The sequence below is a fragment of the Ipomoea nil genome, unplaced genomic scaffold (assembly GCF_001879475.1).
Source record: "Ipomoea nil cultivar Tokyo-kokei standard unplaced genomic scaffold, Asagao_1.1 scaffold0183, whole genome shotgun sequence".
In the NCBI taxonomy this organism is placed as follows: Eukaryota; Viridiplantae; Streptophyta; class Magnoliopsida; order Solanales; family Convolvulaceae; genus Ipomoea; species Ipomoea nil.
In genome coordinates this window covers 1-20,369 of record NW_017616611.1, presented here as the reverse complement: position 1 = coordinate 20,369, position 20,369 = coordinate 1, and the positions used below count along the sequence as shown (strand labels likewise).

At 38.1% G+C, this 20,369-nt stretch overlaps 1 long non-coding RNA gene across 1 annotated transcript; it reads right to left on the bottom strand.

Moving 5' to 3' along the window:
- Positions 1-4,297: 4,297 nt before the first annotated feature.
- On the bottom strand, positions 4,298-5,599 carry LOC109179808. Its single transcript, XR_002053986.1, has 2 exons — positions 5,143-5,599; positions 4,298-4,895 (listed from the first exon to the last, which is right to left on the bottom strand). It is a non-coding gene; the product is annotated as an uncharacterized LOC109179808 (long non-coding RNA).
- Positions 5,600-20,369: the final 14,770 nt, after the last annotated feature.

Genomic DNA, 20,369 nt, shown 5'->3' with positions numbered 1-20,369 from the left:
GAGAACAAATCAACCAAATTTTCCGACTAGTTGAATCAAGCTTATATAATCGTTCTCAGAATATTAATTAAAATATTCAACAATTGAGCTGTGACGCTCACGATTATATAGCTATCCCAATTTTTGACAAATTGATCCTTGAAATCCGTATCGTTCTACATGAACCTGAACCGAAGTTCGTTACGGGATTTCAACATGTAACACGCTTGTTACATTTCATTTTGGCCGTTAAGCCATTTTAGCATTTTCCACATAATGCCCCGTGATGCACTACGCACCCATATTGAATCATTTCATACATTTGACATTATTCTAGTTAATAATTCGTATGTACCAAGATTCAACTCAATGGAACAATTATATTTTTTTATTCAAATAAAAATATTCCAAGGATACTACAACATTTATTCAAAATAAATAAATAGGAAAATACATTGGAAACATATTTCCTTATTCCTATCTCGTAGTGATCCTTCAAACCCGTGTGCCTTGTTCCATTCTCAACCGTCCACTCCACAAAGGGTGGTCCATTGCGCACATCGGGGGTACCTCGGTTGTGACCTCACTCGTCCAACCATCCACATGTTTGAAACATAGCGAAGTTGTCCTCAACCTTTTCACCAGGATGACGATTCGCTTCATAGTGGCATTTCTCCTTCTTCTCATAATCTTCTTGAAAGCTAAGCTTCCGCTTGAGTTTCCTTCGATTACGGTTGAAGTCATTTGTAACACTACCATAGTCCTCAGACCATGTAGTCATTACACCATCATAGGATCCTTCGTGGCTTTTAGCCGATCCACTAGACAACACAATAGGTACCAATTGTGTGCCATTAGCCACAGGTCTACCGGATCGTGAACCAAAGTTCTCTGGAGCACCATCGTGTGTTTTTGCAACTCCCATGGAAATATTATTTCCAACGTTGCTGCCATCAACTGGCATCACGGAATGTGCAACATCGTTGCCGTTCCGACCATTTGAATGTGCACCACGAGCAACATTCACGGATCCAACACTTTTGGAATCCATCGACTTGTTCATTATCAAAAGTATATAAGGTTTTAAGATTGTTGGTGATAATGAACCACAATCGATTTAATATCCGTAAAATAATATTTATATATATACACACGAAATATATATAAAATATTATTGGATATATATATCCGAAATATATATATACACACAAATGTATATAAGACGGACCCAACGGTTATATATAAATGTATATCTACGAAAAAGATATACCAATATATATCAACCAAAAAGAAAATATAATCCTTAGATTATAATTCCAAATTAACAAGAAAGAACGGATTTTTGCTTAAAAGCATAATCCAAAACAAGAAAGAAGGAGAAGGAAGAAAGAAATGTACGAGTTAGGCAAGGTGTCTTTCTTTCCTTAAAACCTTAATTGCCACCTCCCAAAAGTGCTAGGAGCGTTGTGGCCTAGGTCTCCCAGGATAAAACGTACAACGGTTCGACGTTTGAGCACCCAAACGAACGAACCCGGCGAACGAGAGCACGGGCAAAACACAGCTTCAAGAATGGAGTAGAAGCAGAAGTATTTTGAGGCTTGGAAAAAATATTTTTCTTGTGTGTTCTTGTTACTTTTTCCTTAGTAAAAATTCTGCTGCACTCTACCCCTTCTTATATAGGGAGTGAGGAGTGAATAGCCTTTATTATGGCATTTAGGGGCATCCCTACAACTCTTGTAACATCCACCATTTACTTAGGTTTTAATTCAAAAATTGAAATTGAAATTAATTCAAAATTAATTCCATAACAGCCGAATTAAATCCCAACAGTGCACAGTTTCGGCCACTGCAATTCACATGTGGCCGAAACCTTGAAACTACTTGTTTCAATAAATTTCGGCCACTTTGGCCGAAACTAATAACAACAATAGTATAACAACACAATGAACATCAAAGTTCATTGGGATTTGATTTGCACTCTCCCTTCGCACAAGAGAGAGCCTCTATGCTATACAATTCAATAAGCTTAACAAGAGCTCATGTATAAATAGTGGGGCAAATCCTCTTCCCAAACCAATGTGGGACAAAAGCTCACTTTTTCCCTTTATTTTCCAACTCAAATGGGTCTACTTTAAGAATCAATATCTCATTCACCCATTATCCGTTTTGAGCGTACAATATATCAATCTCTTCATCTCACTACGAAGAACCCGAATCCACTTTGACCCGACCCAAATCGGAAGTGGACCCCACTGATAATTGTACCACAAAATAGCCACTTAATATGCCATTTTATGCCATTTTAAGCTATTTTTTCCAACAGTATTTGGACACTTTTGTGCATCTCACTTACCCTATGTCTTGATTTAATTCCCTAAACCTTAGTACAATATTTAGCATCTTAGCTTGAATCAATCAAATCCCGGTCTTTTGTTTTACTTGTTCTATTTGTTATTAGTATAATCATATCAAACCAACTCCTTACCAATAGGTCTAACTTCTAAAAGAATAGTTCTAGCTTGTGCTTAACTCCGCTTTGCAATCAATTCCTAACATTACAAGAGCCATCTCCAGTGGAACGATATCTAAACTCTATACTGTGATTTGATACTTGATGGATGTGTGAAAACCGTCATCATCAACTAGCATAATAGGTCTACTTGAAAACACAAAGATAACAAGATGGTCGAAAAGATGATTGCAGACGAAAGATGGATTGAGCAACTCTCGGATAGACATCTCTCCACAAAATGGATCTCATCATAAGTCAAAAGATAAGGACAATCTTTCGAAGATCTTCTCCGAGAAAACAAGTTTCAGATAAACTTGTAAAGACAACCTTCATTAAAAATAAAGAAAGAAGAATGTTGTCTCATGAATGCGCAATCATTCGGACAAAAGGTGTCATAGGAATGATTTTCACAAAAGACAAGGAGCATTAATTCCGTTGTGCATTAAAAGTTTCTTACAAAATTGTGCAAAGCATATATCTAAGACGAAACCTTAATTCCGTTGTGCATCGTTCCAAAATGACCAACTTTGAAAAATCGATTAGAGTCTATTCACCCCCCCCCCCCCTCTAGAGTCTCTTTTGACCCTACCGGGACCAACAAAGTTACTGGAAATATATATATAAAAAAATTGTATATATATGTTGCAGAAATATGATTATGTAAAGATATATATTTAAAAATGAAAAATGGAATAGAATCATTTAGTATCAACAATTTATAAGGAAAATTTTGTAATTAAAGATGGAAAAGGTTTTGCAAATACGAAATGGAAATATAAGGTTTAGCCAAAATTTGAATGAATATTAATCGAGATGGAAATTAATAATTTTTACACCAAATGTTATTTTATACTAAGAATATAATGATTGTGTAATTATAAGGTTTAGCCGAGTATGTCAACAAAAAATAAGGTTTAGCCGGGATGAAAAAAATATTAATCTCGGTTATATATTTTATAAAATGTAAAGTTACTTGAAATATTTGAAAAATTCTGTATATATATATGTTACTGGAAATATAGTTATATAAAGATATATATTATATTTATAAATGGAAAAAAATGAATAGAATCGTTTAGTATCCACAATTTATAAGGAAAATTGTGTAATTAAAGATGGAAATGTTCTTGCAATACGTATGAATGATTCAAAAGAAATTAATTATGACTGATTTTGTAACATATCTTTATCCAAAATCATGGGACCTCATTACAATGGGTATATATAAAGATGTGTAATTATGTGTAGAATGTGTAAGGAAATTAAATATGATCCCCATATATAATTCATTGAACACTGATATTTAAAATCTCTAAAGTTTTAGCACCAGATGCGTATATCTACCCATTGACTACGGATGCGTACATCTACACATTGACTATTAATTGGACAATTTTTTGATCAAATTCATGCAATGATAACATCATAAAAATACAATCGATCCAACTCAATTCTTCAATTGCATTATATAATATTCGATGTAATAATTTATATAATTATATATTGATCCAAATATTATTAAAATATTTTAACAAATTCATTCCGTGCAACGCATAGGCGAAAATACTAGTATATATAGAATTAATTTCTTTTTGCTCTAATCCCTCATTTAATTATGAAATCTTAAATTTAGAGTCCAACAATGGTTAGTTGCATAAAATTCGCAATCAGGAGGAGAGGGAGAATACAATTTTACCTTAAATACAACTCAACTCATTCTTGAAAATCCCTAAAACTCCTGCAAACCTTCGATCAGCTTGTAGGATACGATGGGCGGCGCATCGGAGAAGACGCAACCTCTTCTTCTTCCCCAAGATATTCTCGTCGGAATCCTCTCCAAGCTCCCCGCTAAATCGCTAGTACGATTCAGGTGCGTTTCTAAATTCTTTTGCGCTCTCATAGCCGACCATGGCTTTGGCGTTCTGCATCGCAGCTTGTCCTTGACACTTCCCACTAGGGCGGGCATCCTCATCGCTATCATACAGCCAAAGCGGCTCTCCTCCCGTTCCTCCCATGTGTATTACACCATAAATTTCAGCCAAGGGCAGCCGGGAATGCTCCAAGCCAACCGTCTCGGCTACTTGGACGCTGAACCATTTCTGGAAGGCTGTCTACACTCCTCCTCGGATGGCCTGATTTGTATGTCCAGACCCAATGGAGACGTCGTTGTTTGCAACGTTTGCACGGGACAACGTATTTCCCTTCCGACAATCCAATTCCACTTCCCCCATCCATCTTTATCCTGTGCACAGTTGGGGTTTGATTCACAATCTAAAAGATACAAGGTTTTGATGTCAGCCTGTATGATTGATCGAGGCAGCACGCCCATCCGCTTCGAGTATAAGCATTGGGTTTTGACTGTGGGAGTGGACAAATCATGGAGGGAGATCAACTACCCCTTTTCCTACCCCTTCTACCCCTTTGATGACTATGCCTGCTTTAACTTCTGCTATGATACTAGTGTCTACATTGACGGCGTTATCTATTTCTATAATTGGCTCACTAAAGTTGATTGTCCTAGCTTCCACATAGTAGCATTTGAAGTTGGGTCTGAGACTTATTTTTTGATACCATTTCCAACTGAACTATCATCATTATGGGAATATTATGTAGTTTTATCTTCAGCTTGGGAAAAAAATCACTTTCTTAACCAAAATTTTGCATTTCTACAAGTTGATGGAGGTCGACTGGCTATGGTTCGTGTTCGCCCAAGAGAATTCTACATGGATGTTTGGACTTGGGAGAAATCTAAGGAATGCTGGGAGAACATTACTATGACCATTCCATTAGAAGAGGGACTTAGGAGCACATTCCTGCGTCATACTACAAATCATGATGGGGAGATTGTGTTGTTATTTATGAATAGTGAACGGCTTTCCATTTTGATTTGTAATTTGAACACTGAGGTTTGGAGACAATTTGATTTGGGTGGAGTTGAGGAATTTCCAGAAGAAGTTAGAATGTACGGGACCATGGACAATGTGTTTTCTTTGGAGTAGTTGACAAGCGTGGTCTGATATGCTTGGGAAAAATGAGTGCTTCAATTCACAGGATTAATATTTCATTTTTATATATTAGTAAGGTTGTCCATTACACTACGGATATGTAACTTTGCAAGGGGGCGAGGCAATCCCTTTAGTTTATTTGAAGCTAAAGGTTTGAGAAAACAATATAATGCCCATTTTTGGGATTCTTGCTGAACTTCATGTGCAAACAATTGTTGGATTAGTATTTCTCACATGATACGAATTGAAGTATTTATTTCTCACATTATTTTTGCTAAAATTATAAATCCCTATTTTTGTTGATATATATATATATATTATTTATTTTAATTTATCGACTTATTTCCACCTACAATCGTAATTAAGGTGAAAATAAGGGACCACCTACGAATTATTAAAAAACAAAAAACCATTTTAAAAGAAAAATAATTTTTTTGTTAGTATATACAGAATATCATGTTGTCAAAGTAATTTTCCAATTTTTTTATCGAATTGGCTAGATATGGATTGCATGGTCTCACTATTCTATAAGAAAAATGCACGACCACTAATTAAAGGTATATGCACAATAAATTTTATTTATGTATAATAGCTAGTAAATTACACAAAACTAGTAAACCCTCTCCTGAGTCTCATTATTCTAGTTTGAAGTTTTGATATGATGGAACAGGTAAATTAGGAATATGCTTCAATAGAATTATAGAATACATTTTTTCTGTTGTAATTCGCCCTATCAACTCGTTGGTTCTCGCGTGATGTTTGCACGGTAATGCTTGGAGATTGTATGTATATGAGTATATAGAATAGATAAGTAAAAGGGGAGGAAGAACACAATGTATAGAACACAATCACATGAGACTATCTTTTCATTAAGCTTTCACCCTCAATTTATAGGGATGATTACAACCTTTCACATCCTTTAACATAAGTAATGAAATAAGTAAAGGCTAACAAAAGGTCACAAGTTTAATGGTCATAATAATAAAATATTTATAACACTTCCCCTTGGCCATTAAATAATTATACTCATGCCTCGTTAAAAACCTCGCTAGAAAAACCTAGACGAGGAAAAGAGTACACGAAGTATGTTGATCCATGTGTTGCATCGGTTGCCTCATTAAAAACCTTAGCCTAAGAAAAAATCCAGTGGGAAAAAACTTAGCTAGCCAAGGAAAAGAGTACAACCATAAGCCTTCTGGGCATAATCTCCAAGATTTCAAGAGTCTTCAGGACTATTCACTCAAGTGCACCGACATCGGTTGCCTCATTAAAAACCTTAGCTTGAGAAAACCCTGGGGGGAAAACTTAGCTAAGGGAAAAAACCTTAGCTTGAGAAAACCCAGTGGGAAAAACTTAGCTAAGGGAAAAAAAGTACAACCATATGCTTTCGTAGCATAATCTTCAAGATATCAAAAGTCCTCTAGATTTTCCATTTTAGCACAGCTAGGGGTTGTCGCTCCCCCTGAAGATAACATTCTTCTAAGCCTACGCATCCCAATTTTAGGCAGAGACATAGTGAACATATATGCAAGATTGTTCAGTGAGGCAAACATTCTCAACAAGAATTTTACAACTCTTCTAGAGTTCGTGTGTGTAGAAGGACTTAGGTGCAACATGTTTTGTAAGGTTCCCCTTAAAAAAATTATTACTTGCTTGTGCAACACAATCTTATTTGTCCTCATATGGGGCATTGGGGTTAAAAATATAACATAACCAGTTTTGGACTTGGCATCATAGGGATCAAATAAAAGAACCAGTGCTCAAGTAGCCCATCAAGACCACATATGGGTTTCTCACATAAACGTCAAAAACTTTGTACCTCGAAGGTGCTGAAGGATATGTTAAAATACCATTCCAATTTTCATTGTAGGGGGGGAACACTAAATGTTGCTAGCAATTTCATCGCAAATTCAATATCAAGCCTGATGCGATTATGGAACTTCTAGTTCAATAATAGTGCTCCAAAAGTAATGAAGTAATGGACTTCCAGTCCTTAAATATCCTCATTATAATCTTCATGTCTAAATGGTCATTTATCTACTTCAAGAGATTATTGGGCAACCGTTTGTGTGATAAATAAATACTACTTGTCTATATAAAACATCTTCAAGATATTTTTCAAGTAAGCTAACTGGTGTATAAAACTTCTTCAAGGAGAAGCTCGATCTTCAGGTCGAGACAATACTTGGATTTCCAAGTCTTTTATTTCAAAACTTCGTCTTTCGACATGAGCTGACATCACCAAGCTCTCTATGTGTTTCAATAACATTTAAATCATCATTACCAACTGAGATAATAAACAAATAACTCCATTAACAATTCTTTAACGAACACATAATGGTACATATTTGCATATTCCTTCTTCGGGAGGAAAACACTCAGTCAATAATATTCAAGTCATACAAAGACTTTAGTAGTTTAATGATACTCGTTGCCATTTTCACTTTCCTAATTTCAAAAGTGTTGAATCCATCAGGGATTTACAAATAAATATTAGTGTCTAATGACCAGTAATTAGTTTGCGGTCATGATACTCATCAACTGCATATCTAAATTTATAATTCACTGCCAATGATGTTAATTAGCGGAACGTAATGCATTTTATGAGACATTGATAAATATTTTTTTTTTTTTTTTTTTTTTTTTTTTTTTTAATTTTTTTATTATTGTATTTATAATGCAGTTTTAGCGAGTTGAGCTATATATGCCTTAATTGCCCTTTTATACATAAAAAAAAATAAATCAGGGCACTACTGTGCCTAGCTCTGGATCCAGATTCTCATTTACTAAGAGCAATTTATAAGGCAATTGTGTTGTCGACAACTATAACATTTTTCATAAATTTCTCCCATATATATAAAATAATGGCCATTTCTAATTCAACCAGACTCTAGCCATTTCCCAAAGATATTTTTATCTGGTCGTTCCGCATCCCTAGTATTATGATTTTGGGTGCACCTATAATTTTATTGGAATTTTTCGCATTCCAGATGAATGTCTTCTGGACGAATATCTGCAGGACATACTTAGCTTCTTTAAGCGATTTCAAGAGTGACGAAATTTTCTACTAGATATAGCTTTCCGCGGATTCTTGTCTTTTATACCAACATGTCTCCATGCTTCTGGTGTCAAGGAGCATTGGTAAATACATACGGTCCAAGTTCGGGAAGATACAAGGGACCAAATCACTTTTTTTATCAGTATATATATATTGGCAGATTAATTATCTTCTGAACTTGCATTTCAGTTTACTTCTTATGAACTTCTAGTTCAGTCAACCTAGTACGTGGATTCAAATATTGAAGATCAATCATTCATAGAATTTCTTGACATTCTATAAAATTTGAGCTCTTATCTCCCCCTAATGTCGTGAAATGATCTTCATAAAGTGTGCAGTCAACGTACATAATTATATATTGATCCCTTATAATGGGCTCTAAAGATTTAAATATCAGACGGAAGTTCATAATCAACATATACATGCCCACAATGTACGCTATGGTGGTGATATAGGAAAAAGGCTGCACATTGTGAATAAAACGCAGATGGAAAATGTTTGATTTTATACCACGTACTAGGTGTTAGGGGGAATACTTATGATATGCAGCAGGCCAGATTGTGATAACAACAATAACATATAAAACTGATGTCCTCAACAAGAAAATATATAATTGCCAAGGCGATGCACTAGCTCAAGCTATACTATAAAATCATGTGGGTATTTAAAGCCTTTAAAAGTGCATCGCAATATATGAAGTACCCAAAACACATATGCAATCATCTAAGAGTAACACATATAATCAGATATGAAAGCATACATATCAAATGATATTATACGGGTACACAACAATCATAAGGAAGTTGGAAGCTTGTCAAATAAAATAGATCTTCAGGATCTCCAAAAAATCCTTATCCTCAACTTTACATTAGTTCACTCACTGGTTTGGGAATTGCTTCGTGCAAATTTACATGATATAATTCACTCCCTCATTTGTTTCGGACAAACTGATATGAAATAATTTATTCCTTCGTTTGCTTCAGGCAAATTGATATGATATAATTCATTCTCTCATTTGTTTCGGGCAAACTGATATGATATAATTCGCTTCTGTCTTCCAAACCAATAACATCTAAATTAATCATATCATGTATCACTTTGTTTCTTATTCTGAGCTCGAAACACGTACCACACCGGTTATAATCTCGATCGCAACCCCTTATAAAGTTACTCAACTAGGTAACTGTTGAGATTAACCAGCACCAGAAAAATAATAATGGCAGTAAAGAAGACAAGATTTATGTGGTTCGACAATGTGCCTACATCCACGGGAGTGAAAGTATTCTCTTATTATTTGTGATGGTGATCCAGGTGATGAGATACATTCAATATATTTATATGCATATAATCTCCCTTTCACTCCTATTCCTTATATGAGACAAACTCATATTCCTAATCCTTATATGAGACAAACACAACAAATCTCCACCTTGGCGAATATGCTCTCTCGGAGAAAAGATAACTCAACAAATCTCCACCTTGGCGAATATGTCCTTTCGGAGAAAATACTTATCAAACCATCTCCACCTTCGCAAATAAGCCCTTTAGGATGAAAAACTCATCTCATAGTCTCCCTGGAATAGGACCACCATGTTCATCTAACATCTGGAAACACCCAACAAGTCCAAACAATGTTTGAACTTGTCACTAGTAACCGCCTTGGTCAACATGTCTGCTGCATTCTCACTTGTATGAATTTTCTGCAACAAAATCTCACCAGAAACAACCAACTCTCTGACCTTATGAAAACTTACATCAATATGTTTGGTTCTGGCATGGTATACTTGATTTTTAGCTAAGAAAATGGAACTTTGATTGTCACAGTGTAATTGAACTCCATCTTGCTCAATACCCAACTCCTTAATCAAACCTGAAAGCCACAAAGCCTCTTTAGCTGCCTCAGTCACAGCCATGTATTCTGCTTTAGTTGTAGACAAAGCTACAATAGACTGAACTGATGATCTCCAGCAAACAGGACCACCCCCAAGAGTAAAAACATACCCTGTTGTAGAACGTCTATTATCCATGTCTCCAGCATAATCAGAATCCACATATCCCATGAGTACATGCTCATTCTGTTGACTCCCAAATACAATACAATGCCTCATAGTGCCCCTTAAGTACCAGAGAATCCATTTAACTGCCTCCCAATGCTACTTCCCAGGTTTAGCTAACAGCATGAGCCAAATCAGGTCGAGTACAAACCATTGCATACATTAAACAGCCAACTGCACTAGCATAAGGAACCTTTGCCATACTTTCAATCTCACTAACTGTTTGAGGACACTGATTGGATAAGAGTTTAAAATGATTAGCCAAAGGGGTACTAACCGGTTTAGACTTACTCATCCCAAACCTGTCAAGAATTTTCTCTATATAACTCTGTTGAGTTAGCCACAACTGTCTTGCACCTCTATCCCTGTGAATTTCCATGCCAAGAATTTTCTGTGCAACTCCTAAGTCTTTCATATCACATTCCTGACCCAACAAAACTTTCAATGCAGTAATATCCTCCATACTCTTAGCAACAATCAACATATCATCCACATACAGTAACAGAAAAATAAAAGAACCATCATCAAGGCTTTTAACATAGACACAACAATCATACTCATAACGTGTATAGCCAATTTGAATCATGTAAGCATCGAACCGCTTGTACCACTGCCGTGGAGCCTGTTTCAGCCCATACAAAGACCTCTTGAATCGACAAACCAAGTGCTCCACCTCCGGGTTTAACAAACCCTTCAGGTTGCTTCATGTAAATTTGTTCATCTAGATCACCATGTAGAAAAGCAGTTTTCACATCCATTTGTTCCAAATGCAAATCCCAAATGGCTACCAAAGCAAGTACTAATCTGATAGAAGTATGTCTAACAACAGGAGAGAAAACCTCATCATAATCTATCCCCTTCTGTTGAGAAAACCCCTTCGCAACTAACCTAGCCTTAAACCTTTCCCCTTCTTTTTCTGATACTGGTGGCTTCTTCCTATAGAACCACTTGCACCCTATAGCCTTCTTTCCTTGAGGAAGTTGAGCTAACTCCCAAGTATGATTCTGATGTAAAGACTCCATCTCTTCAATCATACCTGCCATCCATTTATCTTTCTCCTGGCTAGAACAGCCTCTTGAAAGGTAACTGGATCATTATTAGAAACAAGAAGTGCAAAAGAAACCATATCCTCAAACCCATACCTACTAGGTGGTTTGACATTGGTGCGTCTGTTGGAAAAATTAGCTTCAAATGGCATAAAATGGCATATTAAGTGGCTATTTTGTGGTACAATTATCAGTGGGGTCCACTTCCGATTTGGGTCGGGTCAAAGTGGATTCGGATTTTTCGTAGTAAGACGAAGAGATTGATATATTGTACGCTCAAAACGGATAATGGGTGAATGAGATATTGATTCTCAAAGTAGACCCATTTAAGTTGGGAAATGAAGTGAAAATGTAGGACTTTGTCCCACATTGGTTTGGAAACAAGATTTGCCCCCCTTATATACATGAGCTCTTTTCAAGCTTGTAGAATTGTAAAGTATAGGGGCTCTCTCGCGCGGGGGGGGGGGGGGGGGTGCAAATCAAAATCCAACTAGAGGACATCAAAAAGGCTTGAAATCAAGCCCGAGCTCGCGGGCACGAATGTCGTCCGGAAATGGGCTGGCCTTGCGGGCTAAGTTATGCCTAACTTCGGTATCATTTTCCATCTGTTATAGTCACTTGGCTCGGCCAAAACCTGTAGCACGAGAGGTTGTGGTGCACCGAGAGCAAAACTCTCGTGCAACGGTGAACACAAGAGGTGTACTCTCGTGGTGTACCACAGCACGAGAGTGTGAACTCTCGTGCACCCCAACGGTCTGAAACCCGAAAGTGCAGAAGATTAAACTCATCTGTTACGGAATTAATACTGTTTTAATTCCAATTTTAAATTATGAGTTTAATCCTACTTAGTGGTGACCGTTACAGGTGTTACACAATTGGTTTTAACACCAATTTAATGGCCATGTTGAATGCTATCACTCCAACATCCCTATATAAAGTGAGGTAGAAGCAGTAGCATTTTACACAGTGAGAAACAAAGGAATTCCAGTAACTTTTCATCTCAAAACTTCTGCTTCTACTCTCTTCTTTAGCCTAATCTGTGTTCAAGCTTTGCTTTGTTCGACGGGTTCCTTGTTTAGGTGCTTAAACAAGGAATCGTAGCACGTTTTATCCTGGGAAACCTAGGCTACAACGCTCCTAGCACTTGTGGGAGGTAGCAAATAAGGTTTTAAGGAAAAGAACTTCATGTTCGAACTCGTGCTAAACCTTTACCCAAACACTCAACCTTTTCTTTCCCAATTTTCTGTTTTCCCATATAATATTAATCTTTCCGTAGGATTATTATTATTTTGGGATTTTACAACCATATTACCCAACAATCTTAAAACCTTATATCCGTTTCCCGTTGGTTGTTTATCTCTAATTTCCTAGAAGAAATGGAGAATCCAGTTTTGCCAGCTCTCGGGGAGGAGAATGTTGTTGAGAACAACAGTGGTGGGAATGGCAATAATGTTGCTAATTCCCAGGCTACACCAGTGAACGTTGGTTCACAAGATGGTGGGAGCACTGAGGGATATATTCCCATGACTCGGGTACCTACGGTACCAGTGGTTCGGCCGAAAGACCGGAAGAAATTCACCGGTATTGGATCGAATTTCAAGAGGTGGCAGCAAAAGATGCTGTTCTACCTGGCAACTCTCGGCTTGGCGAGATTTTTGACCGAGAAGGTTCCCGAACTAAGGGAACAGGATGCCCAATCCGTGATGGCAGTTGGCTATTGGAAGGATTCGGACTTCCTATGCCGAAACTACATCCTAAATGGATTGTGTGATGCGTTATACGACGTATATCGCAAGATTGGCACAGCGAAAGCGCTGTGGGAAGCTTTGGATCATAAATACCGAAGTGAGGATGCCGGCGCAAAGAAATTTGTGGTTGGGCGATTCCTTGACTTCAAAATGGTTGATTCCAAAACCGTGCTAAGTCAGGTTGAAGATTTACAACTAATCTTTGATGAAATCCGTGACGAAGGCATGACGTTGAGTGAAGCCTTCCTAGTGGGATCTGTCATCCACTTGCTGCCTCCAGGGTGGAAGGACTTCAAGAACTACCTTAAGCATAAGCGAAAGGAAATGAACCTGGAGGACCTGATCCAGCGACTCCGAATTGAGGAGGGGAACAAGACGAATGATGGAAGAAATTCTGTCACTATTGGTGCTAAAGCCAATGTTGTGGAGCATGCTAAAAAACTCCAAGAAGAACAAGAAGGACAAGCAAAAGCTAGGTCCAAAAGGAGGCATTACCAAGAAGAAATTTCATGGAAAATGCTTCAATTGTGGCAAGATTGGCCACACGTCCTCTGAGTGCAAAGTTCCAAAGAAGAAGAACAAGAGTTCTGAAGCCAACATGGTTGAGGAAAGCAATTAGAAGGAGGTCGAGATTAGTCTTTCGGCTATGGTGACCGAGGTGAACCTCGTGGACTCTAACCACGAGAGTGTTCATCGACACTGGTGCAACAAGGCACTTGTGTTGCAACCGAGAAATGTTCAACACCTTTGAGACCGTTGAGGGCGAGAAGGTTTGGATGGGAAACTCTGCTCAGTCTGCTGTGGAAGGCGTGGGCAAGATGGTTCTGAAGATGACTTCCGGGAAGGAACTGACGTTGAACAACGTGCTGTATGTTCCAGAGCTGAGGAAGAATCTGGTGTCTGGCTCACTGTTGAACAAGCATGGCTTTCGCATGGTGTTCGAGTCAGACAAGGTTGTTTTGTCTAAGCTAGGAATGTTTGTAGGCAAAGGTTATGTAACTGATGGGCTTTTTAAGCTCAATGTAATGCCTATCATCATGAATAAGAGCAAAGTTAATTCCGTTTACTTGCTTGAGTCTTCCAATTTGTGGCATGGTAGACTAGGTCACGTTAATTATAATTCTATACGTAGATTAATTAACATGGACCATATTCCTAATTTTCAAATTAACACAAATAACAAATGTGAAATTTGTGTTGAGGCAAAAATTAACGAAAGTACCTTTCAAATCGGTTGAAAGGGAAACTGAACCACTAGAATTAATCCATAGTGATTTGTGCGATTTTAGATCGATACAAACGAGAGGTGGTAATAAATATTTTATCACGTTTATCGATGATAGCACACGTTATTGCTATGTGTATTTGCCTTAAAAGCAAAGACCGAAGCCTTGGAAAATTCATTCTTTATAAGAATGAAGTTGAAAACCAACTTAATTGTAAGATTAAGAAAGTTAAAAGCGATCGAGGTGGTGAGTACGAAGCACCTATTGGTGACTTCTGTGCGAGTGTAAGGTATAATACACGAGCGTACTGCACCTTACTCACCTCCAATCGAACGGTGTTGCCGAGCGAAAGAATCGTACATTTGAAAGATATGATGAATGCGATGCTTTATAAGTTCGGGCCTACCTCAAGACGCGTGGGGTGAAGCTATTTTGACAAGTAATTACCTTTTGAATAAGGTACCCCACAAGAAGCTCGATAAGACTGCTTATGAGCTGTGGAACGGTAGGAAACCTTCCTACCAGTACCTGAAAGTGTGGGGGTGTCTTGCCAAGGTTTTGGTGCCAACACCTAAGAAAGTAAAGATAGGTCCTAAGACAGTGGACTGTATCTTTATTGGCTATGCACATAATAGTAGTGCTTATCGGTTTTTAGTACACGAGTCCCATAATCCGGACGTACACGAGAACACGATAATAGAATCAAGGAATGCATCTTTCTTTGAAAATGTATTTCCTTGTAGGTCCAATGAGGGACCGAGTTCGTCAAAACGAACATTTGACGAAGCTAGGGATAATGATAGTGGGGAATCCGAGAGAGAACCCGAGCTCGAGCCAAGACGCAGTAAGAGGGCGAGAGTTGGAAAATCATTCGGTCCTGATTTTCTAACTTGTTGGAGTATGATTCGAGTACTCTAACTTGTTTATTAGAAAATGAACCCGATTTTCTATCTTGTTTGATAGAAAACGAGCCTCGAACGTACGGAGAAGCCGTGACTTCTACAGAAGGACCAATGTGGAAAGAGGCTATTAAAAGTGAAGTGGATTCTATTTTACAGAATCACACTTGGGAACTTGTTGATCTTCCTCCGGTAGTAAACCCTTAGGATCCAAGTGGGTCTTTAAAAGGAAGATGAAACCGATGGTTCCATCGAGAAGTATAAGGCTAGGCTTGTAATCAAGGGTTACAGGCAACGCGAGGGCCTTGATTACTTCGACACGTATTCTCCCGTGACGAGAATAAACTCCATTAGAATGATACTTGCTATAGCCGCGCTGCGGAATTTGGAAGTTCATCAAATGGACGTTAAAACCGCTTTCCTAAATGGCGAACTAGATGAGGAAATCTATATGGAACAACCCGAAGGGTTCGTGGTTCCGGGCCAAGAAAGGAAAGTGTGTAAGTTGGTTAAATCGCTATATGGTTTAAAACAAGCGCCTAAGCAATGGCAGCGAGAAGTTTGACCATGCGATGTTAACTAATGGGTTTAAAATAAACGAAAGTGACAAATGTGTCTACGTTAAGGAAACGATAGACGGTTATGTCATTCTTTGTTTATACGTAGATGACATGCTCATCGTTGGTAGTAACGATCGAATGATCAAGTCTACCAAAAACATGTTAAATACGAGATTTGACATGAAGGATATGGGTTTGGCTGATTTAATCCTCGAGATTAGAATCATTAGAAGACCTGATGGTCTGGTGTTAAGCCAATCACATTATATTGATAAAATCCTTGAAAAATTTAACAAGGATAATCATCAAGGGACTAGGACGCCATTAGATTGAAGCGTTCATCTAACCAAGAACCACGGAGAGTGTATTTCTCAAGTAGAATATGCTCGGGTTATTGGTAGTTTGATGTATCTAATGAGCTGTACTAGGCCGGATATTGCCTTTGCGGTTAGTAAACTCAGTAGATATACGAGTAACCCCGGTGCCATGCACTGGACGGCAATAGTGAAGGTTCTGAGATACTTAAGGTATACTCGAGACCTTGGACTGCACTATGGGAGATATCCTGCTATACTTGAAGGGTATAGCGACGCTAGCTGGATATCCGATATTAAGGACTCCAAGTCCACAAGTGGCTACGTGTTTACACTAGCCGGTGCAGCCGTTGCATGGAAATCCTCTAAACAGACCGTGATAGCTAGATCCACGATGGAATCTGAGCTGATAGCCTTGGACAAATGTTGTGAAGAGGCTGAATGGCTACGCCATTTTTTAGAGGATATTCCTAATTGGGAAAGACCTGTACCTCCAATGTGTGTGCATTGCGATAGTCAAGCTGCAATTGGACGAGTACAGAATCATATGTATAATGGTAAGTCTAGACATGTGCGTCGTAGACATAATACCATTAGATAACTTCTCACAACTGGTGTTGTCTCGATTGACTACGTAAAGTCAGAAGACAATATAGCGGATCCGCTAACCAAAGGGTTATGTAGAGTAGCTGTGGAGAAGTTGAGACGAGGAATGGGTCTAAAGCCCTTGGTATAATGTTCTATAGTGGACACCCAACCTAGCTGGCACCTAGGTTCAATGGGACAACTAAATTATGGAATGGAGCGTGTCACTGTGGGGTCTCGGATCCCCTACACTCCTCGTTAGAAATAGTGGCTCCCGCACAAGGTTAGCATGTTAAATGCTTTAGTGATTCGAATGTCGGTTGACATATGTGAGTATGCGGGATACTCGGGAAAGAATCACCTATGTGAGAGAGAAGTGAGGGTCGCTTCAAAGGAGAATTGACGGCACAATTCTTCACAAACTCTTGCAGAACCAGGAATGGTGACCCACGAACAAAATGGGCACAATCATGAGAACAAAGCATGTTTGGAGGTTCCTGTGTGAGATATGTCATCGTCTACACAAACGGCAGTCGGTTCAAAGACATCGCGTTCTACCGTACAGTCAGTAGAGTAAATATATCTTCACGAGGGAAGGTTCAAAGGGTGTGACCCTACCTATCCTATGCAGGGATCGACCGTTGAACACAGTTGTTTCCGTTTTAAAACTACCCCGAAAATCAATTTTCATTCATGTGGGGATTGTTGGAAATATTAGCTTAAAATGGCATAAAATGGCATATTAAGTGGCTATTTTGTGGTACAATTATCAGTGGGGTCCACTTCCGATTTGGGTCGGGTCAAAGTGTATTCGGATTCTTCGTAGTAAGACGAAGAGATTGATATATTGTACGCTCAAAACGGATAATGGGTGAATGAGATATTGATTCTCAAAGTAGACCCATTTAAGTTGGGAAATGAAGGGAAAATGTAGGACTTTGTCCCACATTGGTTTGGAAACAAGATTTGCCCCTCTTATATACATGAGCTCTTTTCAAGCTTGTAGAATTGTATAGCATAGAGGCTCTCTCGCGCGTGGGGGGGGGGGGGTGCAAATCAAAATCCAACTAGAGGACATCAAAAAGGCTTGAAATCAAGCCCGAGCTCGCGTGCGCCGGCACCTGCGGGCACGAATGTCGTCCGGAAATGGGCTGGCCTTGCAGGCTAAGTTATGCCTAAAGTGAGGTAGAAGCAGTAGCATTTTACACAGTGAGAAACAAAGGAATTCCAGTAACTTTTCATCTCAAAACTTCTGCTTCTACTCTCTTCTTTAGCCAATTTGTGTTCAAGCTTTGCTTTGTTCGACGGGTTCCTTGTTTAGGTGCTTAAACAAGGAATCGTAGCACGTTTTATCCAACATTCAATCTGAGACACCTTGCTCTCTCAGCAATGGTTCTATTCAGCCGCTCAGCAACACCATTCTGTTGTGGTGTCTTACGCACTGTATAGTGCCTTTGAATTCCATGTTCTGCACAGAATTTCTGAAATTCTTTCTTAGTATATTCTGTCCCGTTGTCAGACCTCAGGTACTTGATTTTTCTTCCAGTCTAGTTCTCAACCTCAGCTTTCCACAACTTAAATTTCTCAAACACTTCAGATTTATGTTTCAAGAAATACACCCAGACTTTCCTAGAAAAATCGTCAATAAATGTAACATAATATCGAGAGCCACCCATTGAAGGTTCCGTGGTAGGTCCCCAAACATCAGAGTGCACATAATCTAGAATCCCTTTAGTTTTATGCAGCCCATTAGAAAAAATGACTCTAGTCTGTTTCCCAAGGACACAGAACTCTCAGAAATCTAGCTTACAACATTTAACTCCTTTTAACAGATTCCTTTTGTGCAAATCAGACAAACCACGTTCACCAAGGTGACCCAAATGTAAATGCCACAACTAGTAGTATCATCACTAGACTCAACAGAATGTGCTCACCTACAACAGTACTACCCAACAACCTATAAATGTTCCCTGTGGTCCTTTTACCTTTCATCACAGTTAAAGCACCTTACTAATTTTAATGGTTTCCTTATCACTCTCAGACTTATGAATAAAACCATTACCCAAAACACATATGCAATCATCTAAGATTAACACATATAATCAGATATGAAAGCATACATATCAAATGATATTATAAGGGTACAAAACAATCATAAGGAAGTTGGAAGCTTGTCAAATAAAATAGATCTTCTCTTACCAAAAAAAAATAAAATAGATCTTCAGGATCTCCCAAAAATCCTTATCCTCAACCTTTACATTAGTTCACTCACTGGTTTGGGAATTGCTTCGTGCAAATTTACATGATATAATTCACTCCCTCATTTACTTCGGACAAACTGATATGAAATAATTATTCCTTCGTTTGCTTCAGGCAAATTGATATGATATAATTCATTCTCTCATTTGTTTCGGGCAAACTGATATGATATAATTCGCTTCTATCTTCCAAACCAATAACATCTAAATTAATCATATCATGTATGGCATTAGTCAAAGATCATTCTTATAAAGGAGTATACCACTCTTTAAACAGCACAGAATTGCACTAAGCCATAGTCGGAGAGGGATTTGTCTTGTTGACATCTTAAATTTAGTCAAAAGATGATTATCATAATTTGTTGATAATAGCAATCCTTTCGGGATTGATATAGGATTTATGGAACAAATAATATTCAACTTTGAATTAGCATCCAGTCAATTACATACGAGAGTCATGATTGTATGCATGAGAAAAACTTCCATAAATAAGCATGCAAACTAAAAGAAGTAACTCCAAGAAGTAAACTTCCTCCCCGGAAAATAAAGTCCGGGAAGTAAATATCATTCGAAAATTAAAATTTCAAATAGTAAGATTAGAAAGTTAAGCTTAGAGGGCAAGTTTAGAGAAGTAAACTTTATGAATAGTCCCTTCAAGTAGTAAAAATAGCAAGGAAAAATATGCAAAGTAAAATCACTTTGCATTCATCATAATTTGCATCCAAAAATAACTTTGCACTCAAAGACACTTTTGGAGTATATATACTTCTCGGCCACGCAATAAATACTGCGGCCATGAATTAACTTTTCGGGTGCTTCAGGGATAAACTAACTTCTCGGATGCTTCAAGCTTGAGCTAACTTCTCAGATGCTTCAAGCATGAGCTAACTTCTCGGATGCTTCATGCTTCTAACATGGACTAACTTTTTCAGCCATGAATATATTTTCATGAATTACTCAAACATTATCATGACACCAATCATTCTTCATTAATACCTCATCATTTCATTATCATCATTTATCGCGGTATTTTCTTCAGGCAAATTACCTAGAATCATCAAGATGAGGCGCATTCTTCGACGACCAAATGCTTTGGTGTGCAACACGTAGGGATCAATGCCCTTC